Here is a 24,260-nt window from a genome sequence, read left to right as displayed (position 1 = left end):
TGATTTTTTGGGAGCCCTGTAACAGCTGTGACTATCTTATTTTCCTTTATGTCTAGCACAAAATAGACATTCGGTAAATATTTGTTAAATGTGCAAATGGCTCTTGCCTCCCTCTCCTGCCAGTGTCAAAATTATCTCATCTCTAATTGGCACAGTAAATTAGCTTGGCTTCAGCAACTCTCCCCAAGCATACAAAACAGAAAGCCCACGGTGAGTGAACAGGACCACTCTCTGACAAGCAGAATTTGGTGATCAGCTTTGGTTCCTTGAGCTCACCCCCAACCCCTGATGGTTTACTAACAGTAATAATAACAGCTAGCACTTACTGTTTCTATATGCAGTCATTTTTTAGTCCTTTGAGGATTCATATAATCCTCACAACAGTCATCTAAGGTAGGTGCTGTTTTTTTCACTCCCATTTTACACATTTTACACATGAAGAAACTGAGACCTGGAGTAGTAATTTGCCCAAGATTTTCCAGCCATTGAGTGGCAAAGCCATGATTCAAAACCAGGAAATCTATCCTCAAAGTCCATATTCTGCTAACTCAATATTTCTTCTACACAGATACAGTGCTCTCCCTAAGAAAGCTTTAGTGTGAATAGAAATTGTCTTATTATATATACCATTACAGATGGGGCAAAGGGGGGTGAAGGTAGTAGCAACCTGGGAAAGCTTCCTAAGATGCCCTGCTCAGTTGCTCTCCTCCACCCACAGCCAATATTTATTGAGTGCCAACTATGTGCTAAGTGTTTGAGACACTTTATAAATAAAAATTCAGAATCCTTACCTTAGGCATACATTCTAGCTGGCAAATCAGACAGTAAACAAATAATTCCAGATAAAAGCTAGGGAATAGGGTACAGGGAGAACCAGGATGCTATAGGAACACATAAGGGAGCCTAACCTGCATCAAGAAAGCAGCTCCCAGGGGCACCTGGGTGGCTCAGTGGTTGAATGTCTGCCTTTGGCTCAGGTCATGATGCTGGGGTCCTAGGATTGAGTCACGCATCAGGCTCCCCTAGGGAGCTTCTCCCTCTGCCTGTGTCTCTGCCTCTGTCTGTCTCTCTCATGAATAAATAAAATATTTTAAGAGAGAGAGAGAAAAAAGAAAGAAAAAAAAGAAAAAGAGCGAGCAGCTCCCAGGGCACCTGGGTGGCTCAGTCAAATAAGTGTCCAACTCTTGATCTCAGCCCAGGACTTGATCTCAGGTCGTGAGTTCAAGGCTGGCTTTGGGTTCCACGCTGAGTGTGGAGCCTACTTAGAAAAAAAGCTCCTTTTAGGGGCTTGTTTTTCTGCTGAGGCTGAAAGGATGAGTAGGAATTAGGTACAGGAGTAGGAGAGGGGTATCTTAGACAGAGGATGTTTGAAGGCCTGTAATTAGGTACAGGAGCAGGAGAGGGGTATCTTAGAGCATGTTTGAAGCCCTGTAATGTGGCTATAAAGTACAGTGAAGTCAGGACAGGAGAGAGAGAAGGTATAAAAGTTGAACAGTAGCCAGATCATGGAGAGAGTCCTTGGGGAGAAATTATGGGTGTAACTAAGACTAAGGAGAGGCCAAACTGGAATCCACATATCCAGACATGTCCGTGACCTTGGTTTTTCTTTCAGAAAGTAGAACTAATAGAAGTAGTCCTAGTAAGTAACTAAGACTCATATAGGTATTGCAAGATTAAAATGGAGTTGAGTAGGGATCCCTGGGTGGCGCAGCGGTTTGGCGCCTGCCTTTGGCCCAGGGCGCGATCCTGGAGACCCGGTATCGAATCCCACGTCGGGCTCCCGGTGCATGGAGCCTGCTTCTCCCTCTGCCTGTGTCTCTGCCTCTCTCTCTCTCTCTCTGTATGACTATCGTAAATAAAAAAAAAAAAAAATTAAAAAAAAAAAAAAAAAAAAAAAAAAAAAAGATAAAATGGAGTTGAGTATGGTTTTTTTTGGGGGGTGGTTGTTCCCGATGGAACACACACCCAAGGCTAGCCACAGCCCTGGACTAACAATATGCTAGCCACCTGATTCTCCTAACCCTGCAGCCCTCTTCACTGATGCGTGTGACCTCTCCTAGGAATCTCCTAAGAATCACAAAGTAGCAGTGATGGAAGACAAAAGAGTGACAGAAAAATAGAGTGAGATGAAATCAAGCAAAAAGCAGTTGGAAAAGTTTTGTAGATAAAGACTAGAATAAACAATTCTGTGGAACAAACGGAAAGTATACAACCTGGGCAGAGATGAGGCATACTCCAAGTGGTACAGTTCACTGAATTAGAGCCAATAGCACTGACCTTTGTTTTGTTTTCACTTCCTAATTTGATGAAAAAATATTTTTACATACAGAAATTTTCACATATAACTATTACAAGTACTATCAAATTTCAATAAATTTCAAGAAAACTTTTGTCTTAAAAGATAAGAGGCACATGTCCCATAAATACGTTGTTAATTGGGAATAAATAGCCTTAATATCTCTCTCTTTTAGTAAAATGCAGATTTGGTTTAACACAACATACATGAACTTAATGTCAATAAATGCAAGGCACTGTTCCCCAATAAAATGAGAGTCTAAAAGAAGAAAGGAGCAAAGAAAATTAATCTTCCAAAAAAAAGAATATTAGTCTTCCTCTATGTGTATGTTCCTTGTCTAGTTTTTTTTAAAACAGTAAATTCTTATTTACACAAAACAAAACACCCAGAATTTCCCCCTAAATTCTGCTTCTATGAGAATGGCAAACATATCAGGAATTTATCTTTCAAGAGACCTTTTCATTTTAAGTCACAGCATCAGTACAAATTTAGCCCATATTGTAACTATAAACAGATGGCAAGAAATAATTGCTTTAGAGACAGGCAAACTGGATGAGAACTTGATCATTATTCATTAGCTCTGTTACCTTGGCTAAGTCACTTAACTTCTCTGTACTGCAGTAGTACAAGCAGTAATAATATTTGTATAATGTGCTACAAATTCCAAAGTACATTTATCCACATTAATCCCATTTAATATTGTTAATATATAATGAATGCATACAGCTTTGCAGGTGGAGGGGTTCAGAACAAGGCTCCTCAAAATGTGCTACTGTTGGCTCTTGAGCTGAAGTCACTCAAAGACCCTGAAGGCTTAAGAGAAACTTTCTACCCTTCCTAAACTACCTAAAAGAATCTAAATTGAGGGGTTTTGCCAGAATAACAATTATTATCAGAAATGTTTTATCTGAATGATTGATCTGTACGACAGGGCAAACACCTAATTACTAATCTGCTCTTACTGCCCTCCTCCCTTTTGAAGCCCAGACCTCTACCTTATTCCTTAGCTCAGGATGTCATATGTGCCTCATTTAAATTTTCTGTTATTAAATCCCTCATGTATTTGAGGATTCTCATGCATACAAAATTTTTTTTTTCTCCTGTTGATCTGTCTCGTGACAATTTAATTCTTAGACCAGACAGAAGAACCTTTAAAATGTAGAGAAAAGGGCAGCCCATGTGGCTCAGTCGTTTAGCGCTGCCTTCAGCCCAGGGTGTAATCTTGGGAGACCTGGGATAGAGTCCCACGTTGGGCTCCCTGCCTGGAGCCTGCTTCTCCCTCTGCCTGTGTCTCTGTCTCTCTCTCTTTCTGATGAATAAATAAATAAAATCTTTAAAAAAATAAAATGTAGAGAAAAAATTTTCCTTCCCAACATAGGCATAGTCTGATTTAAATCACAGAAGAACAACTCTAAGGGAAGTACTTTTGTTATGTCCATTTGACAGATAATAAAACCAAGGATTAGAGAAGTTAAGAAATTTCTTCCCCAAGGTAAACAGGAAGTAGAAGGAACATGTCTGAATAGCTCCTCAGTCTGTCCTCTTAACTATTATGCTCTTATTGTTATTATTTAGTTATTTCACTTACTTTATACATTTAAGATCTCTGACTCTTACAGGATTATAATGCCCAGCCCAGTGTCTGGGACTGGCACATGGTTAGCATGCATTATATGGTACCAAAGAGGAAGAAGGGCAAGGGAATGGGGAATGAAGAGAAAGAAATAGTATCTCCACCTCCAACAGATTTAATTCAGTTGCTCAACTTTTCCGAGTGGCTTCAAGCTTCTCCAAGCATAGATTAAACCTGAGCTGACCAAAACCATAGCTTTACTCCCATGTGACTATTGAGCACTCTAAAGTGTGGCCAGTCCAAATTAAGATGTGCTAAAAATATAAAATACACACACCAGATTTCAAAGACAGTATAAAAAAGAATGTAAAATATCTCACTGATAATTTTGTATAGATTATATATTGAAATAATGATATTGTGAATATTGAGTTAAATGACATATTTTAACATGGTCTTTTACTTTTTAAATGTGGCTTCCAGAATATTTCAGAATACCTATATGTCTCACATTGTATTTCTGCTGGACAGCACTGAAAGAGAGATTTGTCTGTGTAGGCCTTCTTCTACTTCCAAGGAGCAAGATTTTTAACAGTAGATCAAATTCAAGCTGTTACACCACTGTCCTGTAAGCCACTTGGATGCATTCCTTCCTCATGTTGATTAGATTGCCTTCACTAACTTGAATCTACTCTTTGTTATTTAGGGCCTTTCTAATGGTATCTGTCTCGTGCTTTAGAATTGGAATTATTAATTAGAATATGTCAGCCAGAAGAGTCTAATAAAACTCTAGTTTGCTTTTTTTTAATTTTATTTATTCATGAGAAACACACACACATACACACAGAGACAGAGAGAAAGAGAGAAAGGCAGAGACATAGGCAAAGGGAGAAGCAGGCTGCCTGCGGGGAGCCTGACAGGGGACTTGATCCCAGGAACCCGGGATCACAACCTGGACCAAAGGCAGATGCTCAGCCACCGAGCCACTCCACCCCTCTAGTTTGCATTTTGAATCTTTAGCTGCATTGATGTTATTTTTATAGGAATATTTTCATATTTATCTTGTCAGGTATAAATTACTAGTAATCTGTAAACTAGAAAAGAAAGAAGGATATCATTATATATCAAGGCTAAACCATTCCTTTAGATTCTCCTAAGATCCCAATCAGAGGGCATGGATCAGTTATGAATATGCTGCTTGGTAAGTGGGGATAAGTGGAGTCCTTTGGACATTTAAAATTGTTAAGAACTTTGGAAATTTTATAGAAAATTACTTTATATATGCCCTTATCCCTCAGAACCCACCCCAGATAAACAACTGCTACTCTAGAAGTACTAATGTTGCTTTGCACAAATAATTCCTTAAACAAGCAAAAAGGCATGAAGATTTGTTATGAATAGTTTTCATCTAAACATCTAGGGATTATTACTTCCCACAACATTTTCTTTAAACATGGTTAGAACATATTTAGTGTAATGAGTTTGGGGATTGTTGCTTTTTCCCCTACAACTTGCCAAATAAATCAGAAATAGTTATTTTCAGAGACAGTTTAAGAAACTCCGTAATTCCCAGTCTGTTCAAGTTTTACAGTAAATCTTAGTTGAATGGCTGTCATTGTTTCCAGTCTGGTCAAGCAAAAAAGAAAAAAAGGCATACAATTCATCAGAACAATTAGTTGATTGGGGTTAAATAATTCTAGGAATAAACATTTGACCCCCTGGCACATCATAAACCTCCTGGAGTGAGAAAGATTATAAATTAAATGTACATGATTTAAAATCATCCAGATACACCCTGAACATTATTGCAGGCATGTGGGACACATTTAGATAAGTTAAAACCAAGTGTGGGTTTAGAGTTTATCTTTGATCAGTGGTTTACTAAAGCTTTATTGCTTTGGTGTGAGGAGTGAAGGGAGGAATAGTGGCAACGGTGCCCCCTACTGCCTGATGGCCACCTCCTCTGTTTCAGGGATTTTTAGACATCCGGTACCCCAGGAGATCATGAAACTCCTAAGTATAAGGAGGTCAGGAAGGGGGAAAACACCTAACGTTCTTTGAGGGTCCATGTCCTTGCAAGCACTCATTGTCATTTAATTTAATGATAATATGAAGTTTATTACCAATTCAGGAAAGAATAGGATAAAGCTTAAAGAAACTGAGATTCAGCAAAGTTAGATGACATTTACAGGATTTGTAGTTAGAAATGGGACAGGCCGGGATTTAGACCCAGGTCTGTCTGGCTCCCAAGCCAGGAATTCTTATCTGCAGTATGCTAGCTGTGGCTGGAGGCCCTGGGCACAGCTGGGACTTGTAAAAGTATCAGAACCAACCATCCTGATTGGCCTGGGACTGAGAGGGTTCTGGAGTCACTGGACTTTCAGGGTTACAAATGGGAAAGTTGAGGGCAAACTGGAAGCTGGCTGCCCTAGATAGAATTCAACTGAATAAAGCACGAGGCTAGGAGGGGCAGTTTGGAAAAGGAGGAAGTCTACTCAGTTGTGTCTGTCCTGTTCCTCTCTATGGCCCAGGCCGCTATGCCACAGGTGAGCAGTCTCCGTCCTATTTATTTTATGCTGTGACATACCCTGGGGGACTGTCACAGAAGCTCACATTTCTGCCAGTTATGATTTCTTCATTTCCCATCCTAAATCATCAGTCAGTTGGAATTTAGTTAACTGCTCAAGTGGAGGGGAAAGAGTAGAGACTGGGGCATCACAGAAACATGAATTCTGTGAGGATTAATGAGGGCCAGAAAAGGTAGGGGAGTAACAGAACAAGGACATTCATGGAATGCTTATTAATGCACAGGGCGCTGGGCCAGGTATTTTGTGCACATTATCTCATCTTTTAACAACTCTAAAGGTAGTTATAATCAACCCTAATTACAGATTTTTAAAATAAATAAATGAAGCTCAGAAAGAGGCTAACTGTTCAGGTCACACAGCTAGGAAAAGTGAAAATTTTTCATACTGAAGACTCTTAAATTGTTTCCCTTCAACTGGTACTTTTTCTTGAGCAATATTTTAAGGGTACAGAACAAGTATCTCCTATGAATGAGATAAATTGATTTAACCTCTGTTTTCATAACCAGTGACCCATGCATGCTACATGTTAGGAAAACATCCAAGTTATACCTTTAGGAAATAGAGGCCTAAGTAAATGGTACTGCTATTATTATTCTAGCTTCCCTTACTCTTTATTTTCTTTAAGCTCTATTTTTTTAAAGATTTATTTTTTTGTTTTTTTGTTTGTTTGTTTATGATAGACACAGAGAAGAGAGAGGCAGAGACACAGGCAGAGGGAGAAGCAGGCTCCATGCTGGGAGCCCGACACGGGACTCGATCCCAGGACTCCAGGATTGCGCCCTCAGCCAAAGGCAGGTGTTAAACTGCTGAGCCACCCAGGGATCCCCTTTAAGCTCTATTTTGACAGAGTTCAGCATTTCCCAAAATATGTTCCATGGAAGACTATGTCTGTGAAATGTGAAAAAGTATCATATAAAAAGGGGTTCTGAGATCTAGTAAAATTAGGAAACCCTATGTTAGAAAGTTAAAGTGCTTTACTGTGGAACGTCTCACTCTGCAATATGTTCAGGTGCCCTGTGAAGCTCCATGAGGAAGCTCTAGTGCTGTGTTCTCAACCTGTTATTATTCATTATTGGCACTCCCATCTCCAGAAACCTTTTTAGATATTCCCCTAATTGCCCCTTTCTATCCACCTGCCCCTCCACCAAATTAACTACTAAGGAATAAGACTTTGGTGAGTAGGATGAGTTTTAGGGGGACACAAACTATTGTATTGAGGGTTTTTTTGTCCTCAGTGAACTAATTTTTGCCCCATTGGGGTTGATACCGCTTTACTTGAGAATGAAAGCTCTGGTATGAATGCTCTTCAATCGTGTTTGAGCGACCACTGACCTTTTTCAGGTGGACTGATATTCCCAGGAACATACTTTGGGAACCCTGATTTATTCAGCATGAGATAGCTTAACATTTTGTTGTTTTCTTATGACTCAAGGTGAGAATTTTTTCTTTCATACTTAAATTCCTGATGTTATAAGATACACTGAGACATATTAAAAGTTTTAAGAGTTTATTTGAGCAAAGATCAATTTCAGTTGGGCAGTACCAACCAAATAGGAAGTAGTTAGATGCCTCTGGTGACAGGAACTAGGGAAGACTTTTATAGAGAAGATCACAAAGCAAACCAAAGAAATGATTTGATTGGCTGTTGCTCAGGTGGTTGCCTTACTTGGAAAAGACTAGTTGGCCATTTGTGCCTGGCTGTCCTTAGTCTTCAGTTTTTTAACACTGATGGAACTGCAGGCTTAGGTTTTGGTTTCCTCACATAGGCTGCTAAAATTAAAACCACCTTAGTCTATTTGCCTTGTTTAATTAATATAACACTGGTATAAGACTACAATAAGGACGGGACTTCAGGAATGCCTGGGTGGGGCAGCAGTTGACTGTCTGCCTTTGGCTCGGGGCTTTGGCTCAGGGCGTGATCCCGGGTCTGGGGACCAAATCCCTCATCAAGCTCCCTGCAAGGAGCCTGCTTCTCCCTCTGCCTGTGTCTGTGCCTCTCTCTGTGTGTCTCTCATGAATAAATAAATAAAATCTTAAAAAAAAAAAGACAGGACTTCAAAAAGACTTGATTGAGAAATTCTTCTCTCCCAGTGGCCATCATCCTCAGTTTGTGATTCGAATTTTATACCACCAATTTTTAAAAAATGGCAAAACACATAAAGTGTCTAATGTTCACTAATCTTAAGTGTAGAGCTTGATGAATGTGCAGAGTTGTATACACACCTATTTCCAGATAAAAGTATTAAATTCTTGATCAGAGAACCTTTAAAAAAAATCTTTGACCTCCCATCATTCACATACTGTGTTTTTCAAAACTTAATGAAGTTTAATGAAGAATCCACCTAAGGGAGCTTGTTACAATTGCATATTCCTACCCTTGAGGATTCTCATTTAGAGGGCCGGGGGCGGGGTGATTGTAGATTTTAAGTAAAGCATTACAGGTGGTCCTGATGCAAGTGGTCTACGGATCACACTTCTGAGAGATGTTGGCCTCCCTACAGGATAAAAGTCAAACTGCCGAACAAGGTGTTAAGACTTTCCCTAATTTGACCCCATTCTATTTTTCCAGACTCAACCCTTGTTTAATTACTCACCTCTCCCCAATAGTTCCTGCATTCATGTTTCCTCCAACCTAGACTTACCTTTGCATCTACTTTTTTTTCCCCTCTCCATCTACTCATTGTGACAGACTCCTACTCATCCTACTCATTGTGACAGACCTAGCTACGCTGTCATCTCCTCTGGGAAGTCTCCTTAATTAACCTCATGAGGCAGAATAGGTTGCACTCTCATTCATTCTTCATACAGAATTTTATTCAGACCCCTATTATACTACTTACCACACAATCCTGATTCTTAAATCTCTTTATTTAGAAATAAGCAAGAATTTGTCTAGCTCTTTTTTTTTTTTTTTTTTTTTTTTTTTTTTTTTTTTTTTTAAGATTTTATTTTTTTATTCATAGACACAGAGAGAGAGGGGCAGAGACAGAGACAGAGGGAGAAGCAGGCTCCACGCAGGGAGCCCGATGTGGGACTCGATCCTGGGTCTCCAGGATCACACCCCAGGCTGCAGGCGGCGCCAAACCGCTGCGCCACCGGGGCTGCCCTGTCTAGCTCTTTCTTAAACTCCTAATCCTGCACACTGCCCCGCACACAGTGGGTGAATGAATGAATGAATGCTACCGATTTACACGTGGGGTCGCTTAGTTCTCATTTCCCAGGCCAATGAGACTGAAGTCCCCCTAAGGGAAGTGAGGGTTTCTGACTCACTTTTGTGATTTCCAAAATTATGCCAGGGACTCAGTAGTCAAGAAAAAAATACCTAATGAAAATAATCAACAGACTCTCTGTCCCCCCAATTTAGTGAGTACCTCCATGCTTCTTAGGCCCTCACTTCAACTCTTGGTACACAGGAGTGGAGTGTGAGTGCTGGGGGGAGATGCCATCCATACATTTCTAGCACGAGAATGTTAGGTTAGGAGCCGCAGGAGTGGCCTCCAACACCAGGTTCCTGGTTCTCCTACACATTCCCTCCATAGAATACCCTGTTGCCATGGAGATGCCTATTGTCCTAAGTGGACACAATTAGGTGAGGACTCCAGAAAGGCAACAGTGCATGGCGACTCTCCGCCCCCTGGTCCAACTCCTTATCTATTTGTTCGCCTATTCCTGTGTCTACTCCTGTTTGTACTTGTTGATTTATTTCTTTAGCATCTTTGTAGAGCATTAGGCAGCTGGGCTGGACAGAAGCCACCTGGGCAGGCGAGGCCTTACCTACCGTTCAAGGTGAGACCTGGGGACCGCCGCCCGTGGGCTGCGGAGGGCGGAAGGACGGGGTTCCTGCCGTTCCCATTAGTCCATTGGGCCGAAAAGGTGAAGGGTGGGGCGGGGGGCGGTCCTGGGGGGGTGAAGGGCAAGGGGGGTGCTCCTCCCCGACCTCCCGGAGCCAGCCTCGGGCCGCCAAAGGGCCACCGGTGGGGCCCGCGCAGGCGCCGGTCGCGCTCTGCAGAAGCCCGACGGACCCCGGCTGCGTGGGTCGCTCCCACTGGCCCTTGGGTTGTCAGGCGCGCGGGGGAAGCTCACGCCACACGCGCACCTGCTCTGCGGCCCCTGCAGAGGCAAGAACTCGGGTGAGGGACGTGTGTGTCCGGCCGAGCACGCTCGTGCGCGACGCCGCGGGTTACCGAGCCCCGCAGGCGAGAAGCGCGGGCCGGCTCCCCGGCAGGCCCTGGGCGGGGCCGCCACGGAGGAGCAGAGCTGCGAGCACGAGCACGGCACGGCTCCACGAGGCATGCTGAGCTGCGGGCGGACGCACACGGCCATCGTGCGCCTGCACCTGGTCAAGGGCCGCGTGCAGGTGGACCCCGGCAGGTACAGGGGCAGCGGCAGCGACGACGGGCTGCGCGGCCTGGCCCCAGGCTGGGCCCCGACCCTGCAGGGCCTGTGCAAGTTCGGCCTCTACGAGGGCTTCAAGACTCGCTCCGCCGAGCTCCTGGGCCCCGAGGCGGCGCACGCGTGGAGGACCAGCCCGTACCCGGCGGCGTCGGCCAGCGCCGAGTCCTTCGCCGACGTGGCGCTGGCCCCCATGGGGGCCGTGAAGGTGCGCATCCAGACGCGGCCGCTGCCCATGGGGGCCGTGAAGGTGCGCATCCAGACGCGGCCGCTGCCCACCGGGGCCGTGAAGGTGCGCATCCAGACGCGCATCCAGACGCGGCCGCTGCACCACGATGAAGTTCGCCTGCTTGGAGCGCACGGCGGAGGCGCCGACGCGCGCGTGGTCCCGCAGCCGCAGCACCAGTGCACTAAGGCCGAGCAGCTGGCCGCCACCTTCGTGGCCGCTTACGTCGCCGGCACCTTCTGCGCGGTTGTGTGTCCGTCCTGCACAAGGAGAAGGCAGTACGGCCGTCGGAGTGCTGCACAAACCGGGCTGCGCGCGCGTGTGGAAGGGCCTGCTCACCCGCATCCTCGTGTTCGGCGCCCTGACTGCGTGCAGTGGTTCATCTATGACTCGGTCAAGGTCCACTTCAAGCTGCCTCGGCCTCCGGCCGCCCAAGCACCCCCAGACCAGGAGCAGCAGGAGGAGTGGGTTTGTCAACGCCTGGGGCCACCCTTGGCCCAAGGGCCCATCCACTGGGGGATTGTGTCCAGGCAGCAGTGCCAGCGCGTAATATGTTTTGTTTTCTGATTTGGGAGAGGTGACAAGTCTAGTCCAAGATCTCTTTAAAAGGGCCGATTCCTTCCCCTTTTTGGCAATCCTAGGCAATTGCAGCCGTTTCCTTTAGGAACCCGAACCATTATCTTTGGGGAGTCGGCACAGCTGCTTTAACTCACTAGCTCTCCAGCTACTGTAAGGAGAGAATTCTTAACAGGAAGTAATGTTAGGTAATTTAGGGCCTCTAGGTTGTTTCTCCTCTGATTCACCCTTCGGTGGAGATTCTTGAATAGCCTACTAATGAGGTCTTAAGGTCAGCACAACTATATGGGGCGGAGAACAAAGTAAAATTCCGCTGCAAGTTATCCACCCCAATAGAAATCGTGCACCTATTGAATAGATAAAGGACTCATTCTATGCTTCCTGTTCGTGTTCATTACAAGTAAAAATTATTAAAAGTTAAACTGTGGCTTCTATTGCCTGATAACTTAGACTGAATTCACTATTTTCAAAGAGACATGACATGAGAAGATCTGCATTTTCTCATTTTGCTTTGTCCAATTCTGTTCCTGATGTTGCTGATTAGAACGTAGCTCTCTCCAGGAAGTTCTACAATTGGATCAATGTGGAAATCCAAAATGAGATGAAGGGCAGGCTCTGGAAATAAATATGTAAAGAAAAGCCTCTGTTCTCTAAAAATTTCTTTTGTACAACTCAGCTTTCAACAACCACACATCCAAAGAAGATCATACCACCCTGACATTTAAAAACACACACATGAAACCCTGCAATTCCAGTTTTTTGTTAAATGTTGAAGTGTGCTTTTGGTGACTTTGGGAGGAAAATCTCACTTTTATATGTCACAAATGCCATTAATTTGATGTGGTGCATGTTGCCATGATCTCTTACGATGGTTGAAGTTCATAAAATTTACTGAATTATAGGGCACATTCTCAGTTTTCTGTATCCTTCATATCGCTCATTGGGAAAATTATAAAATTAGTGAGACTCTGAATTAGAGATGTTTGTAGAATGTAAGCAATAAACTTCAGTGTGATAGTTGATGTAATTTACCACACTGTTACTTGATTGCCTTAACTTGTGTTAAAGATGGCAAACTTTAAATATGTTGATGTTTTAACTATGTAATAAGAGTAAATTTAGGGATCCCTGGGTGGCGCAGCGGTTTGGCGCCTGCCTTTGGCCCAGGGCGTGATCCTGGGGACCCGGGATCGAGTCCCACGTCGGGCTCCCGGTGCATGGGGCCTGCTTCTCCCTCTGCCTGTGTCTCTGCCTCTCTCTCTCTCTGTATGACTATCGTAAATGAATAAATTAAAAAAAAATTTAAGAGTAAATTTAAATTGTTCAATGGTTAACAGAAGTTAAAAAGTGCCTAAATTTAACTAAGTTTTTTTGAACTGTCTTGATTGGATAATAAAGAACTTGGAGGAAAAAATCAGAACTTGTGAATGAGCTAGAATCAAATTTATATTTAATGCTTCTATTTTGTTTATTATTGGGGAAGAGGATGGGAAGGATACTATGTATTATTAAGACACTGACTTTCCTTAGGCAGTTGGTGTCTAGTGTCCAGGTTTTTGAAAAAGGAAGTTCTCAAAGAAGTTAGAATGATAAATTTCATGGCACTAAATTGTGCAGGTTCTTTCCCGGAAAATTTTAAGACAAATATATTTCTGTCTAGTGTTGCCTTATAAAATGTAGGAAATTTCTTTGGTCAATACTTTAGTAAGTAAAGTTCTTTCTTTTTTTTTTTAAGACTTTATTTATTTATTCATAGAGACACAGAGAGAGAGTGAGGGGCAGAGGCACAGGCAGAGGGAGAAGCAGGCTCCACGCAGGGACCCCGACATGGGACTCGACCCAGGGTCCCTAGGATCAAACCCTGGGCTGCAGGCGGCACTAAACTGCTGCACCACCGGGGCTGCCCAGTAAAGTTCTTTCTATCCATACTGTAATTTAGGGATTTGCTGCAAAATCTTGGAATTTCAGGATATCACTTGTTCTGCTGTGTCGTATTTCATGATTGTTCTATTGAGAATACGAGATAATTTCTGTAATATACACTGTATGCTTAGAGAGTTATAATCTAAGGAGAACTCTTGGCATGATTCTATCAGGGACATGGTCAAGGAAAATTACTTTTGGGTTAGCAGTTTTTCTATTCAGTTCCTAGATTTCTGATCACCTTTTTTTGTTGCTAGTTTACAAATGTCTGATTAAATAGGAGCCACGGTAGCTAACAATAAAGAATAAAAATTTAAGTAAGGTTAATAAATAAAGGTTAACAAACAAATATGTTTAAGTAAGATTAATAAAAGTTAATTAAGTAATTTAATGACTCTTACATTCAAAGTCATTGGGGATTTTTTTTCCTAGTTACTATTCCTTTGGAACAACTTAAACTTCTCAGTGTTTTGCTTTGTCTATAATTACCAGTCTGAAATTACATGAATCTGTTAGAATTAGAAAAGCCATAGTATATGTCTGTGAGTCATTTTTTTTAAGATTCATGTATTCGCCCAAGAGAGAGAGCATGAGCATGCATACACACAAGCAGAGGTGGAGGGCATGGGAGTGGGAAGGGGCAGAGGGAGAGGGAGAGACTCAAAGCAGACTCCTCACTGAGAGTGGAGCCCGCTGAGGGGCTGGATCCCCTGACCCATGAGACCATGACCTGAGCCAAAACCAACAGTCAAATAAATATTCAACAGACTGAGCCACCCAGGCTCCCCGGTATTGTGAGACATCTTTTATATGCATTTTCTCATAATCTCGATCCTTGAAGTTAGTACATTTTATATATAAAGAAACTGAGACTCCGAAGCTAGGTAACTTTCTCAACATGATATAGCTAATAAGTGATAATAGTCTGAATCAGAGTCCACGTTTTCTTCATTACTCAAGCTCAGCACCATGACACAACCAATAATTATCCTTTTCATAAACTCCTTTTTACAGTACCTCAAAAAATATTTTTAAAATTTCTAGTGTAAAAAAAGATTTCTATTTGTATATATTATAAAACTTTCCTAATTTTGCTCTAATGGAAAGTTTGTGTTTCAGTTGTGAAAAAACCTATGGATAATTGCTTAGAAGTAATCAAACTGCTACATACTTAAATATATTTAACTTAATATTTAATTTTTTTTTCATATCAGGTCAGTGCCTCAGTCCCAATTTGAAGGGACTGATGGTCATAAAAAACATTAGTCTTTTTTTTTTTTTTTTTTTTTTGGTAATTTGCGGTACTGCAGTTTCAAGGCTTTATTTCACCACATTTTCTAATTCTTTAATCTTTAGTTCCTACAGCTAAAAAAAAGCTTGTTTAGGCTATTTATCTTTTCCCCCAGGTGGTGATCAAAGTAGCTTTTTCAAGTATATGAAATTAATTTTGTGATAGGAAGCTGTAAACTCATCCATTGATCTGTCCTTTGAGAAGTGAATAAAGAGAGTAGATAAAATCTTAAAAAACAAAGGCCATATTTACATGTTAAACCACAATTATAAAGATTGGAAAGAATCAAGGTATTAATGTTATGAGTATTTTTCCTTGCTTTATAAGTGTGTCTTTAGAAAGCATTTCTTTGGAGCCTTTCAAAGCAAGAATAATCACTGAAGTCAGATCACATTTTGATAGGCAGCCATTCAATTATAGTATGCTTGTTCTATGTGCTCTTAAAGATCATTTTTTTTAAATATTTATTTATTTATGATAGGCACACAGTGAGAGAGAGAGAGAGGCAGAGACATAGGCAGAGGGAGAAGCAGGCTCCATGCACTGAGAGCCCGATGTGGGATTCGATCCCGGGTCTTCAGGATCACGCCCTGGGCCAAAGGCAGGCACTAAACCGCTGCGCCACCCAGGGATCCCCTTAAAGATCATTTTTTTTTAAAAATCATGAGCAAAGAACTATTTGAAAGGGAGTTTATTTATCTATCTGTCTATCTATTTTAAGTAGGCTCCACACTGGGTGTGTACTTAACTTACCACCCTGAGTTCAAGACCTGAGCTAAGATCAGGAGTTTGATGCTTAATCGACTGAGCCACCCAGGCACCCCTGAAAGGGAATTTACATTTTAATATTATTTTGAAAGCTTTGTCTTGTTTTGTCTTTTCTTTTTTTTAAATATATTATTTATTTATTTTTTTAGAAAGAGCATGAGCAGGGGGAGGAGCAGAGGGAGAGAGACAAGCAGACTCTGCGCTGAGTATGGAGCCCAACTCAGGGCTCAGTTTCACAACCCCCATCATCACCGGAGCCAAAACCAAGAGTCGGATGGTCAACTGACTGAGCCACCCATGCACCCCCGTCTTTTTCTGAATTTCATATTTGAGCAGGTGAATAAGTAGGGAAAGCTTTAACAATGTAATTATAACTGAAATTTGTATGTATGTGTGTCCATTTTAATTCATGTATTTTGAGACCTTCAGTGATAGAGTATCCAATTTTACAGGCAGTTTGGTAATTCTGCCCATACCCAGTCTATAACACTATTGATCAACACCTGTCATATACCAAGTGGTATGCTAGGCAGAAGGATTTTTGTGATGAGCATAATTCATGGACACTGCCCTTGTGAAGCTTACAGTCTAGTAGGAAAAATAATTTACAGTTTTGCAAAGTGCTGCGAAGAAGTACAGGGTGTTACAGAAGTAAGTTTGAACGTGTAAATCATATTTGAGATGAGACCTGGAGGCTAAGTAGAAGTTAGACTGGCAAAGAGAAGATAGATGGCAGTGGACACAGTATGTGCACCTGTCCTGGAGAGAGGAACTGAGAGAGGTTCATTGTACATGAAGGCTTCCATTTGTAGAGCGGCTGGTATGAAATGAAGTAGGAAAGGTAAACAGAAAGAGGGTCACTCCCAGCTTTGTAGTTCATGTTTAAAAAAATGGGACTTCGGGATGCCTTGGTGGCTCAGTGGTTGAGCATCTGCCTTTGGCCCTGGGCGTGATCCTGGAGACCCGGGATCGAGTCCCACATCGGGCTCCCTGCGTGGAGCCTGCTTCTCCCTCTGCCTGTGTCTCTGCCTCTCTCTGTGTGTCTCTCATGAATAAATAAATAGAATCTTTAAAAAAAAATGGGACTTCTTTGAGTGTTCGTATGGCCATTGGAAAAACCATGAAGGGCTATAAGCATAGAATGACCCTCAGGCTGCTATGTGGAAAGAAATGGAATAGAGGGAGAAGAGATTAGTTAAAATGTTGCTGTAATCCAGGCAAGAGAGAATTTATCAAAGCCTGGACTAGGATGGTGACAAAGGGGATGTTAAAATATCATGAGGAGCCAAAAGGTAGAAACAACCCAAACGTCCACTGATGGATAAATGGATGGATAAATTGTGGTATAGACATACAATGGAATATTATTCAACCATAAAAAGGAACAAAATATTGATATATGCTACAATTTAGATGAGCCCCAAAGACCTTACACTAACTGAAAAAGCCAGACACAAAAGGTCACATGTTATAAGATTTCTATAATACATCAGAATAGGCAAGTCCATAGACATAGACAGCAGATTGGTGGTTACCATGGGTTGGGGTGCAGGGAATGGGAAGTGATTACTTGATGGATATGAAGTATTTTTCTCAGGTGATAAAAAGTTTTGAAATCAGGGAGAGGTGGTGGTTGAATCACCTTGTGAACACATGGCACTTAATTGTACACTTTAAGATGATTGTGTATTAAATTAATTTCACCTCAATAAAGATATTGTGAGATGCTTTATTCATAGGAGCCCCAAACTGAAACAACCCAAATATCCATCAACCAATGAGTGGATTAAAAATGTTGCATATCCATACAATGGATGGTTTTCACCATAAAAAGGAATAAAATACTATTTGACATAATAAAACACATGCTACAACATGGATGAACATTGAAATCATTATGCTAAGTGAAAGGAGCCAGACACAGTCAAATATTGTATGATTTCACTTATATAAAATGTCCAGAATAGGCAAACCATAGAAAGTAGATTAGTGGCTGCCAGGGGCTGGTGTGGGGTTGGAGGGATGGGAGGGAAGAATGGGGTTGGAAGGATGGGAGGGAAGAATGGGGAATGACAGCTAATGTGTACAAAGGTTTCTTTTTGAAGTGATGAAAGTGTTGTGGAATTAGTGATGATGACTGCACAATTTTGTGAATATACTAAAAACACTGAATGATTTATCTTAAAAAGGTGAATTTCATGGTATGTGAATTATATCTCAATAGAGCTGTTGTAAAAAATGTCTTGAGACTGTTAAATACACTTCAAATATCTTTTCTTTCCCTGAGATACAGTCCTTACTTCTGTCTTTCTCAATCAAGTTAAGACTCTGGCTGCAAAGATGGTAACTAGATTTAATGTGGTGATCATTTCACAGTGTATGCAAATATTGAATCATTATGTTGTACACCTGAAATTAATATGATGTTATATGTCAATTATACCTCAAGTGAAACAATGAGAAACCTAGTGTTTAAAAAAAAAAAAAGACTACAGCTGCAAAAGTATACTACTAGCTGTCATTGTCACATTAAATTCCGTACAAATGAAGAGGGAGAAATCCATCACGTTATAAAGGCTGGAAATTGCCTCTAAGGAATGAATGATGTCTTAGTCTCTTAGTGATGCAGAGATCATTCATTTCAGAGAATCACCTCACAATGTGAGTTGAGCCACCAACAATTGCGCCCTTTATTGTAAGAAAGAAAGAGGAGCAGATGAATTTTGAGAAAAGCAGATGTGCGTATAATGTACAAGAAAACCTCAGTTAACCCAAATGTTCAAGAATTGGTGGTGTTATTAACTACAAGGTAACCAGAAATTTTTTTTTATCTTCTATTCTTGATGAATTTTTGTCTATACGCTTGATGACTTCTCTTTTATAATATAGTGAATATGATTAACAATCAGAGGTTTGGAAAGCAGGACCCCTGAGTGGCTCAGCGGTTGGGCATCTACCTTTGGCCCGGGGTGTGATCCTGGGGTCCCAGGTTCGGGTCCTGCATCGGGCTCCCTGCGTGGAGCTTGCTTCTCCCTCTGCCTGTGTCTCTGCCTCTCTCTCTGTGTGTCTCATGAATAAATAAATAAAATCTTTTTTTTTTAAAGAGGTTTGGAAAGCCTCGTGAGTTATGAAACTCAATGCTTATTGTCTAGCCATAGAAGGTGTAGGGCTTTTGGATGGATGCACACTGACCCTATACATAAGTGGATATGGATGTATGTGTGCGTTTAATCCCCAGCTCTACTTTGAAATCTTGTCATTTGCCTCTTTGCTGAAGCATAGTGAAGGAGAAAATCTGGTTTACTTTAAGATTACTTATTGAGTGTCTACTATATGATATTACTTCTATTCTGCTAGGTATTTCTATGTTATCTTAGTGTATTTTAGTTATCTTTGTGTTCTATTAGGTTGTTTCCAAAACTGGTGATTTCATATGCAAACTACATGTAGTCCCGTGAGTTACGACAGGGCTCACAATGGTAGGCTGTATCTAAGAAAATGATATCCCTCAGTTATTATATGCTTAATATATGTCAGTGTATCTTGCTCTCCCGCCACAAAGACATAATACATGCTTTTGGAAAATACTAGTAAAATTTGGTATTCTGGAAAGAGATTCGGTGGGTTGAAAGCACTCTGCCCCTTCGTAAGGCTGGTAATTCACATTCGCGTAATTGTTAGTGTTCAGACATGAATCCGAGCTGCTGACAGGGCGATTGTCCGTTTGTAAGAGGATGGACAGAAACCTGGCAGGGAGCCCCAGTCCTTTCATCTCCATTAACGTCCGCACTAGGACTGCAGTTACATCTTACTCCCAGACACAGGATTTGTCGCTGCAGTCATTGTCTGAGGCCTCCACGTCAACCCCGACCCTTACCAGAAATATAAAGCTTTTTTGTTGTGCTAAATCAGCACCATTCATTTGATTCATCTGTTGTGTTTGGAAACTTTTGTTCTCTTGGATCATCACCTGTGTCTGATACACGGTGTTACTAATATTTATAGCAAAAATTCACTCCACCAGGTAGTATGGTACATCAAAAGTGTCATGTATTTACAACCACCCTGTGAGGTAGGTATTTGTAGAAGTTTAGGTGTTTTTTTGTTGTTGTTTTGTTTTTACTGCAAGCAACACAAAACCCAATACACCACAGGGTAGACAATAAAAGACATTTATTATTAACGAGAAATCTGGAGATAGGTAAACCAAGTTTGGTTCAATAAAGGAGTGTTGCTCCAAGAACCTAAGCTCTTTCGGTCTGTCCACTCTGCCACCTTTAATGTGTCGATGATATTGCCCCTCGTTTTGAAGATATGGCTGCTGTAACACCAACCACCATGTCTCAGCAACAGCATCCAACTCAGGAAGCGAGAGGGGCAAAGGCAGCCCTCTTTCTCTTTGTTGTCTCTCTTATCAGAGAGGAAAATCTTTCTCAGAAGCTTCTGCCAGATTTCCCCTTTGGCCTCAATGGTCAGAATTAGGTCACTTGCTTTCCTGTGGACCCTGCAAACGGATCACTAGTAACAGCAATGGATGGTTTAGGTCAATGCAATGCACCTGCTGGGATTAGGCCCCCTGGGAGCCAAACAAACACCAGGATTTGTTGTTGTCACTGCTGTTAGCAAGGAAGAAGAGTGAACCAGCTCTTGGGCAAGCAAGCCTTGGGCAAGCAAGCCCTGCCCTTATATCCTCCCCTATTTCACAGACAAGGAATCGGAGGCTCAGAGAGATCAAGTGAGGTAAAACCATAGTGTCAAAACGAGGATTCACACCAGGGCTGTCTGCCCCCACAGCAGTTTGCTGTCACATTACTTGCTTTAGCTTGGAACTTGCTATGAGGCAGAGCTACTATAGATCATATCGAAAGAGATTTATTACTGAAAATGTCAGAAAAACCGCTTTTGAACAGTGACTAAATCATAATGAAGTCTCAAAGCCAGGAAGCTTCGGACAAGGGCAATCCGTGGATAATGAGATATGATTAAGTATAAATTCTGCTGTCAGGCCCTGAAAAAGAGAAAGTAGGTGAGAAAACACACACAGAGAAACACTTCAAAAGAAAGCAAATGTTTATAATCCTGTTTTGCAGGCATCCTCAGTCTTTTCATTGAACTACCCTTTTCCCCCTGTTGACTTTTCCAGGAATGGCTGATTTCCTTCAAATGCTGCATACTGGAAGAACCCAAAGGATTCATCAGACAAACAAATTTCAAAGTGCCACTACCAATTTTTTTCCTTAAGAAATGCATCAAGCATCTGATTTGCGCCTGATAAATTCTCTGTAAGTAGCATTATAATTAAGCACACACAAAACCGTTCTGTGTTTCCAAGAATACAGCTGGGCTGGCACTGAATCGGCGATAGCGCATGGGCAGCGATCGGGAGGGTTCCATTGCATCTCAACTACCATGTACCTTCTTTGTGTGGGGACCAAGCCGTCCCCCCTCCCTGCCCCAACACCCTCTGAATCTCAGGCCATTGCCCATTCACTCCATGTCTGTCACTAAGCTGGTTTATTGGGCACCTTCACTGAGCCTTGAAGCTGGCTGTACTGCTTCCAAGCCCTGGTCAGAAAAACATGCCAGGGAATCGAAATGGTGCACCTCTCCTAGCATGACTCCCTGCCACCCCCAGACTGGTAGACTCGGCTCATGGAAATGAAACAATGGTATGCAGCAAAACTGGGGAAAGAGAGCGACAGTGAGAGGCTGGGGATGGGGGGCAGGAAAGGGCTGAGTGAGTGATGAGACCAAGCTCCCAAACCTGGCTTCACCAGTGTTGGCTTGTGTGGCTTTGGCCAGTTACCTCACCTTCTGCTCCCCAAGTCTCGGTTTCCTCATGGGTAAAATGGGGAACCACAGAACCTACCTGGAAGACTGTGAGAATTAGCAATAATCTATATAAAACATATGGTATAAAATAAAAGCTCACCATATTATTATTATATTATTACTACCAGCTCCTTAGTAAACACTGAAGTCTGTTAGCAGAGAGAAAATTAGCCTGTATTGTTATTGTTCTTATGCTTGTTCTTGGATATATACAAGATATATTTGCTTTAATTTTTAATGCATCATAAAGTACATAACCCTTTGTGGGAAATGCAGTAGATAGGAAAATGAAAAGCAAGTAGCCTGGGGGTGTTGTGTGTATAAAAGCCAATAGTGGCAACCCCATCTCTCCCTGGCTTCTATGCAAACAGTTTCCTTTACAAATGTGTTTTTGGTATGCAAATCACTCTATGCAGATTTCTGTGTGCAAAATACAGCATAGAAAAATGGCCCTCTTGCCAAAGAAGATAGGAGATGTTGGCTGCTGTCAAATGAATTAGCAGCAAATTTTAGATTTCTTTTCCTACTGCTCTTTCTAACAATGGATGGGGTGAGTGTATTTTTTGGCACATTAAACAGAACTATTTTGGCTTTAGATTGTGTGTTCTCGTGATAAAAGTGCGCTTATTGAAGCCTGTAACTACTTTTTGAAGCTATAACAATGTTTAGTGGTATTTAATTTAGCATTTCACAACAGCGTGCCACCTCCAGTTAGGAAAAACGCTTGTTCTAAAGTCACAGATGGCTTCCCAGCTCAGGTTAGGCTGCTGGTCAACCTTACTGCCGACTTTTCTGTGAAGACTTGTGCTTACTAACAGATTTAAGTTTATGTTTTGGAAACGTCTTTCCTCATAATTAAGGTATGTCTTAAGGAAAGGAATACATTTAATATTAAAATCCTCCTTTTCTAAGGACAGGAACATGGGAAGCTAGCGCTGATTTCACAGGGCAGTGTTTTACCATCTAGGCAGATAACACATCTTTTTCCTGGTGTTCCTTACTATTTTCAAAGTCTTTTCCTTTTCTTTTAAAAGTCCTTTTCCGTTGGCTCCTCCTGTAAGGCAAAACTTGGTGGGAGGTCACTTGTAACAAAGGAGCCCGCCTGGGGGTTTGTTTTCTTTTCTCAGTGGTGCTCAGGGAAAAAAAAACGGCACCTGTTGGTCAGTGACCCACCATGACCCCCACCCCTTCTCGTCTCTCCTTTCTCTTCCACCCAAGCATCTCTTGCTAGTTTGGGATGTTTCAAATTTGCCAAATGAGACACTCATTAATTTTACAAAAACAAGGCTTAGGGCGGAGGCATTTTTCAACACAAAGGACCTCATCTGGGGGAGAGGACAAGTTAGCTTGCTTCCACTGGATACCGGGAATGGCCGGGGGAGAGGGAGGCGAAGGCATCTTCACTCATTTGTGCACTGATCCTGCGTGCGTGCATTCATTCATTCGACATGGTGCTCAGCATGAGCTAGGCCTTACCTCGGCACAGGAACACAGATCCGAACCTGATCACAACTACTGCGGGCTCGCTGTCTAGCAGGAGCGCAGGTGTAGACACAAACTACACCAAACTACACTGCACGGATGTCCCAACAGAGGAGGTACAACATACGAGGGCGGGACCATTAACTCCATCAGGGCCCCGGCGAGGAAAGGTTCCAGACAAGCTGCATCTGTGTTATGTTTTAAAGGACAAATGGGTTTTCTCCAGGTGGACAGAGGGTCGGGGGCCGGAGAGCCCTGGAGGCCGGGGGAACAGTAGGTACCCAGGCCCCGGCGCACCAGGGAAGGGTGGGAAGTGTTCCACTGGAGGAATGTCTCTGGCCTACGAAGGGAGAACGGGAGAGGGACGGGAAATATCTCAGGGGCTCCTGCATCTGTTCCCCCATCTGCATTCTCACTCCATGTTGGGTCACCGCAGAGTGTCCACACTGTTGCCAGAGCTTGGAACTGACCCTGTTGCCCTCAGCCTCTTTCCCCACTAACGTGAGAATATTTCCACTGAGACTCGGTTTCCCCAACCGCAGAAGACGACTGCCTACCTTGTACTGATGTTCTCAGGTGATAAGCAAGAGTATGTTTATGAAGTGCCTAACACATAGTCAGTCCTTGGACATTCGAGCTGTTTTTATTACCATGATTTAACCTTTTGGTGAAATTCAAGGGATGGTAACCACTTACCTAACTTGCTATGAGGATTGTATAAACTGATGAGCAGGAAACTCCTATGAACTGAAAAGCCCTTCAGATGAAGCTAAGATGATTGGTATCTCTTAACACATTCATCATCATCTTCATTCATTCATCCACTTACTCATTGAACATTTGCTAAAAATTCCCAATATTTGGTACATCCTAAACTCAGCATGGGGGAGACTGAGATGAATTTGAAGAATTCACTGGAGACTCACACAGGGAGGCAGTCAAGTCTACAACCAGGTGGGGAACCTGGGATCAGATTGGGCTCTGCAGAATAAGGGAAGGCTCCAGGCTTAGGATGTGTTCCAGAACTGCAGGCCCTGTGCTTGGGTCTGGAAGGATGTGGTGCAGGGGAGAGAAAGGCATGTCAGGCTCAGGGGCTGGATCACCCTGCCAGAGGGGTGTGAGATTGCTCAGGGTGTTGGGAATCTGCCACCAGGGCCAAAGAACGGGGTCTGGGGCTAATGGGTTAGAGAGTGAGGTGGGGCCAGGTGGTCCTGGGGGAATTGGGGCAGAACAGGGGAGGCCGGGCACAACCCTGGCCTGGGCTGAAGGTTCTCAGTGCTTGTGGCTGGGATGGTCCCAGCAGGGCTGAGAGC

General features: G+C 42.5%; 1 pseudogene; it reads left to right on the top strand.

The window, feature by feature from the left end:
- The first annotated feature begins 6,406 nt into the window (after window positions 1-6,406).
- LOC129496867 (phosphate carrier protein, mitochondrial-like) overlaps window positions 6,407-24,260 on the top strand; it is a 34,843-nt pseudogene continuing 16,989 nt past the window's right edge.

This window comes from Nyctereutes procyonoides, unplaced genomic scaffold (genome assembly GCF_905146905.1).
Source record: "Nyctereutes procyonoides isolate TBG_1078 unplaced genomic scaffold, NYPRO_anot_genome, whole genome shotgun sequence".
Taxonomy (NCBI): Eukaryota; Metazoa; Chordata; class Mammalia; order Carnivora; family Canidae; genus Nyctereutes; species Nyctereutes procyonoides.
The sequence above is the reverse complement of the archived record's forward strand: the minus strand, read 5'-3'. Positions and strand labels throughout refer to the sequence as shown.